The sequence below is a fragment of the Chroicocephalus ridibundus genome, chromosome 9 (assembly GCF_963924245.1).
Source record: "Chroicocephalus ridibundus chromosome 9, bChrRid1.1, whole genome shotgun sequence".
NCBI classification, from domain to species: Eukaryota; Metazoa; Chordata; class Aves; order Charadriiformes; family Laridae; genus Chroicocephalus; species Chroicocephalus ridibundus.
Genome location: NC_086292.1, coordinates 50,593,530 through 50,608,691, shown reverse-complemented (window position 1 = coordinate 50,608,691; position 15,162 = coordinate 50,593,530).

Genomic DNA, 15,162 nt, shown 5'->3' with positions numbered 1-15,162 from the left:
CTGAAGGTGCAGTAGGTGCTGTTATTTGCTTTAATTTTACTATCTATGAAGTAGTGAAGAGTAAGAATAACCCTTGCTAGAAAAAACATTATCTGCTCCTCCTTTGCAGCTACATCTATTGCATCAGCAATGTGTCCAGGTAAGCAATTTAATTATTTTTTTATGGAATGTAGATAGAAAAAATAAACATCAGACTTATCTCTATAGCCAAGTAGTTTATTCAATGCAATAACAACATTATCATTAAAACTTATGTACTTGAGTGTCCTTCAAAAAAAAATACAAACCCAAACACAATATATTACTATGGGGTCATTCCTTATTTCTAGCCAGACCGTGTGTACTACCAAACTTCTGCCAGAACCCCTTTTTGGATGGGAGCAAATAACAAAATGGAATCTATAAGAAGATCCTCTCAAAAACATTTTCCTCTGTGAAATAAGTTATTTACTGTAAATTGCTGGCAATTTAAAGTCATATTGATAATCTCTTTTTGACTTTTTACTCAACAGCGCTACTTGAGTCCCAAAATACAGAAAGCAATAAAAAAGCATGGAAATACAAGTCATGTATTTCCTGAACCTGCATAAAGCACCCTAATTAACATCTAAGTAGCTAGAACAAAAACAAATAGTGAAAGGCAGCAAAAATCATTATAGCAGACATATTGATAGAAGTAGATGAAGGCTAAGAGGAGATCTGAGACTACGGTAGACATCTTTAGGAAGCCCAATACAAAGTAGAAAGATAAAACACAGAAACCAAACACAAGGCTCAAGAGCACATAGATGACTTTGGAAAAAGTTCTCGCAGAAAGAGGTGTTATCGCATAGATTAGAGAGGTCCTGAAGGAGCCAGAGAAACTAAGTCTATCTTGGTATCCGATGAGATCAACAGGGAATTGAGCAAAGCGTGACTGTCCTCAGGGAACTGACTTTAGGCGCACCAAAATGAAGAAAGAACAGAAAGACTAGGGTTAACAGTTGCGAACTCGGGAAAGGTTCTGAAGAGAAAAAAGGGTGCAAAGTGCGCTCCAGAGCTAAAATGAGATTCTGGTGCGTAAGGGATTGTCATGGTTTTGGCTGGATTGGCCAATCAGAACAACAGATGGCCCTTCCCCCCTCTCTCCTCAGAGAGCAGAGGAAGAGAAAAGGAGATTTACGAGTTTAGAAAAAGAACTAAACTACTTCAATGAAAATAATAATAAATAAGAGAATAGTAAATAATAATAGAATAATAAAAATTAAAGAAAAAAGTATACAATATATATAAAACTGTATCCAGCTCCCAGGATGACGATCGCATCACCAGCAGACACAGGGAAAGTCCCAGACTGGAGTCAGCGATGGACAGGAGATGAATTCCACAACTAGAGTCAGGAGTGCTTGGATCGGGATCAAAGGCAGATGAACAGACAGGGTCCTCCTCAGATGTCGGCCATTGAAGGAAGAGCGAGCCAGAGCAGCATTGCCCCTTTGATCCCTCAGCTTTTATACTGAGTGTGATGCAGATGGGATAGAATACCCTGTTGGTCCGTTTTGGGTCACCTGTCCTCTCTGCTCCTCCCTGCAGGTGTGACCCCTCTATGCTTCTCCACTTCCAACCCTCTAATGGGGCAAGCAGCGAAGTTAGCTGACCATGGTTGTTATAGCAATAAGTATAAGCAAGAGCCTCTGTACGCACCATTCCTTGGTATAATCAGGTCTTATCACTCTGAGAGTGACCAGTGTCTGAACAATATGCTGTTATTTTCAGACTTTAGTCAGTTAGAAGAGGCCCAGCTAAAAAGTAAAATTACAAATCAGAAAATTGGTTCTGTTTTACCTCAAACCAGGACAGGGATGTCTCGCGAGAGCTTGGCGATGGTAGCGGATGAGTCCCCGCCCGAGAGACCGAATAAGCCTCACAGATAACAAGACAGAACTCTGAAGGGAATTTTGACAAAGTACAGATGACGTCAGGGGACAGAATAAAGACATCCTAAACATCAAAGGAGAAATTAAGGGTGCTCTGAAGAGCACAAAAAGCCAAAATCAAAAGGGAGCTGAAGTGCTGTGGAGTATAAGAAAGGACTCAGAAGACAAGGCTTTAAAAAGCGGAGGCGTTCTGAGGGGGTAGGGTAGGACAGGACAAAAGGCTCGGACACACAGCAAGGGCTTAGGAGCCTCAGGAGCGGGTATGGAAAAACTACAGATGAATGAGTGAGAGCAGAACTCAATGGAGACGCCCTCGATGGTAGGGAGAAAGATGAAGGGGTGCCACGTAGCAAAGAAACACGGGAGGCTCTGGTGGAACAAAAGAGAGAGAAAGGGAGATAAAATGCTATGAGGAGCTGTGGAGTTCGAGAAAGGTCTCGGCAGGCTTAGTGAGGGTTAAAAAAAGGGACATTGAGGGGTGCTGATAGACAAAAGAAGGCTGGGGGGAGGAGTAGGAGGAACTCGGATGATCATCTGAGGGGAGTACGGATGTTCCCAGGTGGCTGGAGATGAAATACGGGAATCCTAGGTCACATAGAGAAACAAACGAGTGTGCTACATCTCAAAGATGGACCCACCTAAAATGCTACGAGATGCATGCCGGTCACTGGGAAACTCCCGAGGGGCATCGTGACTGGGAGAAGAAAAGTCCCAATGGAGCCAGAGAGACATAAAAATGACAGGGAATGTGATGATTAAATCTGGAGGGGATCTAGACTGAGTAAATGTTGCCTTGGAGGCCAGGGAACTAATAGCTGCACAGCTATAAGGAGGAGAGGACAGAAGAACAGGGTTGGGTGTCAAAGAACAGCCCAGAAGACCCTCCTGCCTACCAGTGACATTCAGACTGGAACCCCTTGCTTCCTAAACTCCTCCTCAGGGAGGAGTCTAGGTGCGGCTGGATCCAGTCTTAGCCTCCGACTGTAAAGAACGGTTCTGCACAGACTTGGTGTCTGTCACGGACTTGGTTTAATATGGCTCGAGCCGAGGGACCCCCTCGATACTTTTCCTGTGCTTTGTGAAGCCTCACAGTCTGTGACATAAGCTATTCGTGCCTGTCTTCACGTGAGAAGTGCGTGTCTCTTCTCCGATTGAATTGTTCAGCCCTTACATGTCCTCTTCGATGACTGGAGTTTTGATGCAAGTGCTTTTACCCTCTTACTTGGTTTTCTGATCTCTTCGTCCCATCTCGCACCTGTATCTCATCCTTCTGCTGACTCAGGATAGAAAGGTCCCTTTCTTAGTTTCCAAGAATTACAGTTCCCTTTCCTTTGATCATAACGGTCACTTAAATTTGTAATGTTAAGCATATGCTCTTCATTAATATTACTTATACAATTTCATTGTGTTAGTTAAGTTCCAATATATCAAATTCAAACACAACCACTATCCACCCTTCTTGGACTAAGGAGGCGTTCAGCCAAAGTTTGCTATGCTGCTAGGTTACATATTGCAGCCCAAGGCTCCGCAGGTCTAAGCAAAGCTTAGGTGTGTGACACTGTGCCACATATATGGACTTGGGAAGTCTTCTGAGGGAAGGAGAGAGCTGTTCGAAGTCCATGACAAAGCTGAATATGTGCTCATGGTAACCTCGGAGGCATCGATAGCTGTTGTGACATGATGAGAAGGGTCCTGAATGGGCCATAGGGACGGAAGAAGGTACAGGGACACGAGGAGGAAAGTGGAGGGAGGGCAGTGGAATGGAGTGCAGATGTTCTCAGGAGGCTGGGGACCAAACAGAAGCATCCTAGATGGCACAGAGGGTGATAACATGGCTCTGAGGCACAAACACAGCTGAGGACGGGTTTCTGAGAGAAAGAGCTCAGACATAAAATTTTATAAGTCACAGGAATTAAGAAAATAAAAAAAAAAAACTGGAGAATAGAAATGGTGAACTTGAAACACTTAGAAAGAAAATAAAAAAGACAGAGGGCACTAAGGAAAGACAAGAAACAATTAAAGGCAGCAAAGGAGATAAGCGTAAACAGAAAATCTTAAAAGCGTCCATGATTAAAGGAGCAAGGAAACAAATTACAAAATAACAATGGCAAACTAAATCGGAGACGTAGAAAAAAAAATTAAAAAGCAACAGCATTAAAGACAGACAATAAATAATTTTAAAATGACAGCAAAGAGAACAAAGGTATACATAGCAAGAACACTGAAAAAGCGGTAGCCGGTAGAGTAAATAACGAGAAATATTCCAAAATAGGGACAGCGAACAAGGACAGATGTAGAAAGACCATTTTAAATGCAACAGCAGAAAGGAAAGACAAGCAATGATTCAATGAAAAGATAAGCCATAAAGACAACAAACAAGACAAAAAAAACAAAATTTAAGAAGTGATGGGGATTGGGGAAACAAAACAAAATAATTAGGAAACACGGACGGCAAACTGCAATGGAGATGTAGAAAGAAAATTCTAAAAAGCCTCTGCATTAAAGAAATAAGAAAACGGTTAAAAATATACCCAGTGCACCAGATAAAAATGGAAAAAAAAAAAAAAAGACTTTTAAAAGCAAGGCTGATTGCACAAAGAAAGGAAAAAAATTAAAAACATAGCAAGAACGAAATAAATAAAAAAGTGTAAACGCAAAGGAGTACAAGACCGATACAGGACAGGCAAAAATTGGTACTGGCAGATTCATAAAAGTAGACAGAGAATTTTTAAAGCAAGGGGGTAAGAGAAAGACAGGAAAAATTAAAAGGTGAAAATGGCAAACTGGATAAAAGTTGATAGAAAGAAAATTTAAAAGACAAACAGATTAAGAAAACAGGGAGCAAAAAAAAAATAGGGTCAAACTGAATAAAGACAAAGAAACAAAACTGGAAAAGTAACGAAGTAGAGGACAAGCAAGAAGAATTAAAAAACACAGACAGGGATCTGGGTAAACGGAGACACACAAAAAGATTTGGAAAGCAACAGGGTACTGGCCATACAGGTAGGTAGCAAATTAAATAGCAGGAGGTGGAGTCGGACTGACAGCCGCAGAGAAAGGACACTGGAAGAGGGATGAGGGGTGGAGCAGAGGGAGTCACTAGAAATAGAGACAGGTTGCTGGGTAGAGGGAGACCTACAAATGCAATTTTCACAAGCAATAGCGAAGAAGGCAGTGTGGGAAGAATGAAATAATAGCGAATGGGGAGCTGGAAATGCAGAGGCACAGAAAGGAAATGGAGAAGGGGAGAAAGAACATGCTGGCATTAAGCAAAAGAGCAAAAAGCTTTGGGGAGCCAGAAGCCGGGACAAGCAAGGCAGCAGGCAGAGATAGAATCATAAGATCATAGAATTGCTGAGGTTGGAAGGGACCTTTAAGATCATCGAGTCCAACCTTTAACCTACCCTGACAAAAGCCACTTCTAAACCATGTCCCTAAGTGCCCCATCTACCCTTTTTTTAAACACCTCCAGGGATGGTGAATCCACCACCTCCCTCGGCAGCCTATTCCAATGTTTAATAACCCTTTCAGTGAAAAAATGTTTCCTAACATCCAATCTAAACCTCCCCTGATGTAACTTGAACCCGTTTCCTCTCGTCCTATCACTTGTCACCAGGGAGAAGAGGTCAGCCCCCATCTCTCTACAACCTCCTTTCAGGTAGTTGTAGAGGGTGATAAGGTCTCCCCTCAGCCTCCTCTTCTCCAAGCTAAACAACCTCAGCTCCCTCAGTTGTTCTTCATAAGGTTTGTCTTCCAGACCCCTCACCAGCTTTGTAGCCCTTCTCTGGACACGCTCCAACACCTCAATGTCCCTCTTGTAGCGAGGGGCCCAAAACTGAACGCAGTACTCGAGGTGGGGCCTCACCAGTGCTGAGTACAAGGGGATGATCACTTCCCTAGATCAGAAGAGGCATGGCAGGGAAAGGCCTAGACATGAACAAGAGGGCACATGACTCACCCCAGCTCCTGGCATGTGTGGGAGACCTTCGCTGCTCACAGGCTTCTCTCTCTGTCCCTTCGTCCTCTGTGGTGCTGGCGGCCTGACCCTTGCCCACCTAGGAGCGGACAGGGAGAAATGCTCTTGTCCCATGAGGCTCACACGCGCAGCCGACGAAGGCAGCGAGCTCCCGGTGCTCTGTGCTGGTGGGGCGCTCTGTCAGGGATGCCTGGGAGGGATCCTTCCTCGCTGCGGGGACCGTCTGTTCCTAGCTGGAGGCACCTGCCTGTCAGAACCCCCTTCGTTTGACTCCTCAGCCAGCGCTGGCAGGCAGCTGTGCCCAGGCAGCCCACTTGGAAGGTAGAGGCCCTTGGCAAAGCAGACCTATCCCCAGGGCAGCCTTTCTTTTTAAGCCCTTGGCCCAGCCCATGCTCACCCCATGGGTCCCACCTAGGCTGCCTCAGCCCCAGCTGGAGCCTGCTGGGAAGAGGGGCCATTGCCAAAGCCCCACAGCACATCACCCCCTCCCCTGAGCCTCTCCCCGACCACCAGCTCTGCATCTTCCTCCTAGATGCTCTCCCTCCACTTTTAGGGGGAACGCTGTGTGACACACACCGTCCACCCCACAACAAGGTCTTGTTTTGACTTAGAAATGCCTTCCAGAGTAACACTACAACCTGCCGTTAAAAAAAAAAAAAAAAACCACACACACAAAACCACAAACATTACACCCCACACAAAATGACTCTCAAACTGAGAAGATGTATGCGCAGGAAGCCTGGCTTCAAGGCCTAAGATCTTAAGGATGCAGGGAAGAAGTCCCAGTCACTGAAAATAGATGGGTAGAGAACAGAGCGCATTTAGAAACACACACACAGTGATTCAACAAAGGTAGCAGCCCACGTGACAGCGCTTCACCAGATTCCACGGCCACGTACCCCGGGTTATTTACTGCCCATGGGCCAGGGTCAGACAAGCTGTCAGGGAGACCCTCCCCTTGAGTCATGAGGCTTGGAAAGGACCCCCTTGCTTTCTAAACTCCTTCTCGGAGAGGAGTCTAGGTGCAGCTGGATCCGATCCCTGCCCCGGCCTTAGGAACCGTTTCCCTCTAAAGGATTGTATCTGCTCCATCAATCCGTTCTATCACTCAGCTAAGATTGCAAAGTTCTGCATGCTATTAGTCACTTACCCCAGATTCTGCTGCGGCAAGGCATCTCTCAACCTCGAGGAGCAGAACCCTACATGAGCGTCCCCGCTCAAGCGGAGGTGGTGGCGAACAGGCGGCTGCCGGGCAGGAAGGCTCCAAGGGCTCTTGTCCTGTCCACTAGTTGTAGAGGCAGCTAATTGACTTTTAGTCATATCAGCCTGGGAAAAAAAAAATATCTAAAGTCCCCACTCCAGACGGTGTGCTGAGTCTGTTTCCTGCGGCGAGGGGAGAAAAGGGGGAGGGGAGAAAAGGGGGTTGGGGGGGTGAGGGGGTGGGAAACGGGGGAGGAGGGCACCGCACCACCACACCGGTCAAACAAAGAACAACCAATTCGATAATTCACAATACAGTGCAGTACAATCCCAGACAGTCTAAAACAACAGTCGAAACAATGATAGACCAATGCAATGCAAGACATAACACGGGGCAGCACAAGGCAATACGCAGCCAAATTAAGAACAACCGATCAACACACCCACAATACAGTGCAGTCCTACGACAATGTTTACAGTGACCATCAAAACAATGATGGGGCAATGCAATGCATAACAATACAGGACGGTGTGATGGAACACACAACCGAAGAACTAATTCAGAAACTCACAATACAGTGCAGTACAATCCCAGACAATCTAAAATAACAAGCAAGACAACATCGTCAGGGCAATACAATGCAAGACAAAGTTATCCAGGGCGGTACAACGCCATACGCAATCAAATAAAGAACAGCCAAGGAAAGAATTCACAGTACAGTGCCATACAGTGGCAGACTATCTATCAGATGTCAGTCGAGACAACAACAGAGCAATACAACGCAAGGCATAATACGATATGGGGCACCGCAAGACACTGCACGGTCAAAGAAACAACCTATTAAAGAAGTCACAATACAGTGCAGTCCTGTGACAGAACGTATAAAATGACCTTCTAGACAATGACAGGGCAATACAACACAAGACAAAACACGATACGGGGCAGTACAAGGCAAGACACACTCACATCAACCACCCCTTAAAAAAAACCCACAACGCAGTGCGGTACCATGCCAGAATACATCACGTGGCACTCAGGACTATTATATGGCAATACAATGCCAAACACAACACAACACGGGGCAGTACAATGCAAAACAGAATTAAAGAAAGAACAACCTGTCAGAACCCCAACATACAGGGCAGCACTATCCCACGGAGCATCAGGTGGCGGTCGAGACAGTTACAGGACAACAGAATCCGAGACGTAACATTACACAGCGCAGTACAGTGCAATAGTCAGTCCAATATACAACCGATGAAGGGACCCACAATACTGTGCGTTACAACGCCAACAGATGTGAGACAGCAGGCAAGATAACGACAGAGCAATACAATGCACAACGTAAGACAATAGAGGACAGTATAATGCTAAGATGCATCAGATGGCAGTCAAAACAATGACGTGGCAACACGATTCGAGACCCAACACAAAGGCGGTAACACGGCAATACACGGTCAGAGAGAGAACACCCGGTAAAACCCCCACGATACAGATGGCTACTGTCCGAGAGCGTCTACAATGACAGTGAAGAGAACGACAGGGCAATACAATGCAAGATAGAACACCACACAGGGCACTACAATGCAATATGCAGCCAAATAAAGAACAAACGTTTAGAAAAACCGGAAGACCGAGCGGTACATACCGGAATGGTAGTCAGGGCGATTACAGGGCAATACAACGCAAGACAAAACACAACACGGGGCAGGGCGAGGCAATAGGTAGTCAAATAACGAACCGCCGATCGAAAACCCACAGACGAGTGTGCTGCAATCCCAGTCGCAGATGGCACTCGATAAAATGACTGAGCAATAGAATCCAAGACATAACATTATAGGGGGCAGTAGAATGCAATATGCAGTCAAACAGAGAACAACCCATTACAAAACTGACGAGACAGTGTACTACAATGCGAGAATATATCAGATATCAATCAAGATGGTTCCAGAGCAATACAATGCAAGACCTAACAGTATACCGGCCACTACAATCCGATACATGGTGAAATAACAAGAAAACGATTCTAGAACTGCACGGTATTGAGAATTTTTTAACACAATGGCTGAAATGACAATCCAAACAATGAAAGGGTAATACAACACAAGACATATCACTATGCGGGTCAGTACAACCCACTACCCGCTCAAATAAACAGCAAACAGTTATAGGACTGCACGGGATTGAGAATTGTTTAAGAAATTCACAGTTAAATCAACAACAGCCAATTGTAGGACTGCAGCGGACTGTGAAATTTTTAAACACAAAGTCTAAAATCACAAACACGACAGTGACAGGACAATACAATGCGAGACGTAACAGCGTACATGGCAGTACAGTGCAATATACTGTCAAATAAAAAACAGCTGATGAAGGAAGTGACAATATGGTGGCGTACAATGGCAGAATAGATCAGATGACAGTCAAGACAACAACAGAGCGATACTGTGCAAGACATAACAACATACGGGGCAGTACGAGGCAATACACAGCCACATAAGAACCCATGAAAGACATCACAATACAGTCCAGTCCTAGGACAGAATCTCTGAAGTGATCGTCAAGACGAAAGGGCAATAACAATGCAAGACTTAACACCATACAGGGCCGGACAAGGCAATACGCGGTTGTGACAATCGGAGCAATTAACTTCACTCCTAAGAGAAAAGTAGAGAAACATTTAGAAACACACACACAGTGATTCAACAAAGGTAGCAGCCCACGTGACAGCGCTTCACCAGATTCCGTGGCCATGTACCCCGGATTATTTACTGCCTAGGGGCCACGGTCACACTATCTGTTAAGGAGACCCTCCCATTGAGTCACAAGGCTTGGAAAGGACCCCCTTGCTTTCTAAACTCCTCGGAGAGGAGTCTAGGTGCGGCTGGATCCGATCCTTGCCCTGGACTTGGGCAACCGTTTACCTCTAAAGGATTTTAGCTGCGCCATCAATCCGTTATATCGCTGAGCTAAATTGTAAAGTTTGGCATGCTATTAGTCACTTACCGATACTCTGTTACGGCATGGCATCTCTCAGCCTCGAAGAGCAGAACCTTAAGTGAGTGTCCCCGCTCCAGGGGAGATGCTGGCGAACAGGCCGCTGCCTTGCAAGAGAGCTCAAAGGGCTCTTGGTCTGTCCACTCGCTATATAGCAAACTAACTGACTTAGAGTGTTTTGACTCTGTTGCCAGCCATCCCACAAAGTTCAAGTGCCACTCATAGCAACTCCCGCTGGTTGTTATTGCTCGAGCAGCAGCCCGGGTGAAAAAGGGGGAAAAGGGGGGGGTCACATCGCAACAGTGGTCAAATAACAAACAACCCGTTAAAAATTTCACAATACAGTGCTGGAGACTAAAATAACTCGCAAGACAACGACAGGGCAATACAATGCAAGACCTAACGTTACACAGGGCAGTACAAGGCAACATAAAATCAAATAAAGAACAGCCAATCAAAGAATTGATGGTACAGTGCCATACAATGGTAGAATATATCAGAGGTCAGTCAACACAATGACAGAGCAATATAAGGCAAGACGTAACTCAATACGGGGCCCTACCAGGCGATACACAGTCAAAGAAACAACAGCCCATTAAAGAATTCACAATACAGTGCAGTCCTAGGACAGAATGTGTAACATGACTGTCAAGACAGTGACAGAGCAATACAATGCAAGACACAACACAATACGAGGCAGTAACAAGACAATACGCAGCCATACGAAGAACAACTGATTAAAAAACCCAGAATACATTGAAGTGTAATAGATCAGAAGGCAGTCAAGGCTAAAATGGGGCAATATAATGCCAGACGTAACACAATACAGGGCGGTACAAGGCATTACACAGTCAAAAAACAACCACTTAAAAAACCCACAATACAGTGTGGTACGATGCCAGAATAGATCGCATAGCAGTCAAGAGCATGATAGGGCAACACGATGCAAAACCGATACTGAGCCAGGCGGAGCAATACTATTTCAAATACACAACAATATAATATGGAACCGAATTCTTACGCTTACGATGCAAGACAGTCTCAAATGGCAGTCAAGGAAATTACTGAGCGACGTAATGCAAAAACAGCATGCTGCCTGGCAATGCAATATATGGTCAGGTACAAAACAATCCGTTCCAGAAACAACATATCAAACTGTACAACTCCACAGTCTCAGATGGCAGTCAAGACATATACAGAGCAATACCATGCAAGACGTAACACAGTACAGGGCAATACGATAAAATACATAGGGTAACTTAAGAACCTGCAATACAGCGATTACAATGGCAGAGGGCCTGAGAAGGCAGTCGAGACGATTACGGGGCAATGCAACGCAAGACGAAACGCGATACGGGGCGGTACCCTGCAAAACCATCCCAGACGGCCATCGGGGAAATTACGGAGCGATATAATGCGAAAACAACGCCCTGCCCGACAACACAATATATGGTCACGTACAAAACAATCCGTTAAAGAAACAACATACGGAACAATACCGTGCGAGATGGTTTCAGATGGCAATTAAGGAAAATACAGGGTGATGCGATGGAAAACTGAAATAGTGCCAAACAATGCAATACAATTTCAAATACACAGCCTTCAAATACACAACAAAATACGTAAGGATACAATGCCAGAGTGTCTCACGTGACAGTCAAAACAGTGACAGACTGAAACGATTCAAGACGTACCGTGATACAGGGCAGAACAATGCAATACGCAGTCAAAGGAAGAACAAGAGAATAAAAAAAATCCACAATACCGTGCGGTACGATAACAGAATATATCGGACGGCTGGCAAGACAATGACAAAGCCATATGCTGCAAAACCAAAACACAGCCAGGTGACACAACAGAGGTTCAAATACGCAACCATGCGATTCAAAACAAAATATGGAAGGCTACCATGCCTGATCATCTCAGATGGCAATCAAGACAATGACTAAGGGATACGACGCAAAACCGAGATACGGGCAGCCAAAGTGATACAACTTAAAGTACAGACTGATGCAATGCCAAACAAAATACAGAACTATACGATGCAACGCAGTCCGACGTGGCAGTCAAGACAATTACGGGGCGCTACGATGCGAAACCGATACGGTGTCGGGCAATGCAATACTATTTTGAATACACAAGACAACAGAAAACAAAAGATACATAAGCATACAATGCGAGACAGTCTCAGATAGCAGTCAAGGCAGTTACAGAGCAACACAACGCAAAAACAATACAGAGCCGGGCAATCCAATACAGTCAGATGCAGAACAATCCATCAAAGTAACAACATGGCGAACGGTACAACATGACAGTCTCAGATGGCTGTCAAGAAAATGACCGAGAAATACAGCACAAGACATAATGGAATACAGGCGTTACCATGCTAGACCATCTGAGACGGCAGACGAGAACACTACAGAGCAATACGATTCCAGGCTAAACACACACAAGGCAGTGTAATGCAAGATAGTTTCACATACGTTCAGGACAATTACCGCTCCACTTACATGCCTGAAGGGGACCGCTCCTGGACAGCCTGGAGTGCCACGCTAACTTTTAAATGCCTCGCTGCTATTTCCAACCCTACCCCCTCCCCTCCCTGAGGAAGCTCCGCCGCCGGTACCTCAACTTCGCTTTCTGAGAGCCGGGACTCTGGAGCCCTGCTCAACAAGAAAAAAAAGTTACCATGTATCAAATCGATTCATCCTGGAGTTGCTGGGTTTCCTCTTCATGACCTGCAAAAACAAACAAGGGAATCCCAATTTCCACAAAATGCTGCCATCAGGCACCATTGCGTCTGTCAACACTAACTTGTACTGCAATATCCCCCACATCAGATGCGCTGTACCCTTCTACTCACCTGCTCCACACAGATTCCGGATTCAGACTTTGTGGCACTCTGGTTCTGGCACCTAAGACACCTAGACACACAATATTACTGTTGAGCTTACGGGAGAGATACCACCCAAAACCCTAACATGTGCGAACCTATTACCACCTCCTGCTCCCTCACCTTGCCTGCCCATCCTCCCGAGGCGTGCAACCTGAAGGATTGCAAACCGCCTGTAAAACCCAACCAGCATGGGTTGCTTAAAACTTGCTCCATCTGAGGAAGATGCGATACTTCAGCCCACCCACCGCTGCTGACCTTGACTGACTCATCCCCATCCCCACATCCCATATCATTCATTGCTTCAAGACTTCAAATTGAAAAGAACCAATACATATACTACTCAAAGCCACATCTTCTCTCTAATACCACATGCTGACTCACCTTCTTACATTGCTCCCCTCTCCTACGCTGCCCTGCCAAGCTTGTCCCGCTGCATCTGCAAGAACATCAGCGAAATCACCTTGAGGCAGAGCAATAAGGTCATAATAACAAAGTCTTGCACCTTTTTACAAATACCATCTAAGGTCCAAATACAACCTTACACAAAGAAAATGACAAAAAAAGTCCGCACGATAAGCAGCCATACCCTCTTCGACATGAACTCTTCTTCACTACTACTGTATTGCCTTTCCAACATGCCTCTGCTCTTCCCAAACAACAAAAATGCAAGAGCTATCCACACAACCTCCTGATGGCTACCCTGAGATGACTCTCACACCTTTGCCCCGATCTACAGGGATTCATATACTACATATAGACTCTCCACACAATTCCACCCACCCTGGATGCTACGCACCCAGGCAGGGCGGCCCCGAGCCAAACACTCACAGTTACAGACAGACGCTACAAAGAACGCTAAAAACAAAGTGCCTCAAAGACGAGAGAAAACTCTCAGCAAGAAGGATGACACCCGGATGGAAGTCACCGTCAGGCAAGAAGACCTGGAGACCATGATGGTGATGTGAAGAGGCTCTATGGAAGCCCCTGAAACAAAGTTTACAACGTCATCATCTGTGATAAGGAGGGAATGTCAAGACTGATAAGATGTATACGAAGGAAGCCTGGCTTCAAGGCCTAAGAATGTAACGACGCAGGGAAGAAATCCCAGTCGTGGAAGTGGGCCACCCGGAAACTTCCAAGATGGAAGACCGATACACGCTTTAAGCTTCTAATGCAAGAAGACCAGCAGTTGAATGGTGCTACACCCACAGGTCCGAGCGTTCGAGACCCTAAGGATGACGCCCAGCACACCATGTCGTGCTCCTGGACCTTAAAGGTGACCTTGAGACCCAAAAAAGGTCTAAAACACAGAACACGGACCACATGAACAACACAACAACATGCACAGGCTGGAACTGCCCTGCCAGGGACACACTAGCATCATGACAAACAGTAAGCAACATCTTTTACCTGCCCAAAGGACACTGTGCCCCAGGACAGCCCCCCCCTACTACGCTAACATCAAAGATCCCATTTTGCAATTGTCCACCTCCACCCCTCTACAGCGCTTGACTGTCAACTAAGCTTTCGGAGGGCCGGGCATCTGAATCCTTCCTTGATGCAGTCCACAAAAAACAGCCACCCGATACATTCCCGCTGTCACCAGGTCCCTCCTCTTCCTCTGCAAAAGGAAAAGAAAAGTAATCCCAAAGGCAGCCACAGCACCAGCAATAACCGTCTTGAGAGGAGATACCAACCTCTTCCACACCACCCTCAGCCTCATGAACTCTGAGGCATTCTGCTTGGCTGCTCAGCGCTAATTCCAGAGTCTGACGCTGTGGCAACAGTTATTCACAGCACCTAAGATACCAAGAAACACAACATTAGCACCATACTTCTGCCAAACCACCAGTCCCGTGCCCCAGCTTGATACTATCTGGCTCGCGTCAAATGCAAGAGCCTAGAGCACACCAGGCTCCGACGACACCCAAACCCATCTGCAAAACCTGTCCGAGAAAAAATCGTGAACCCACCTCCCTTTCCTAGCCATGCCCTGAGGAGAAATAACTGGACTCCAGACGATCCAACGTGAATCAACAGAAGCCGTTTATTAAGCACAGATCATCATCTTTTATACCCTGTGTTGTAGCCGTACATGCCACTCGCCTATTTCTGATGAGCTAGTTACACTGTCCACGCGCTGTCCATGCAGTTCATTCACACATCAGATTGGTTA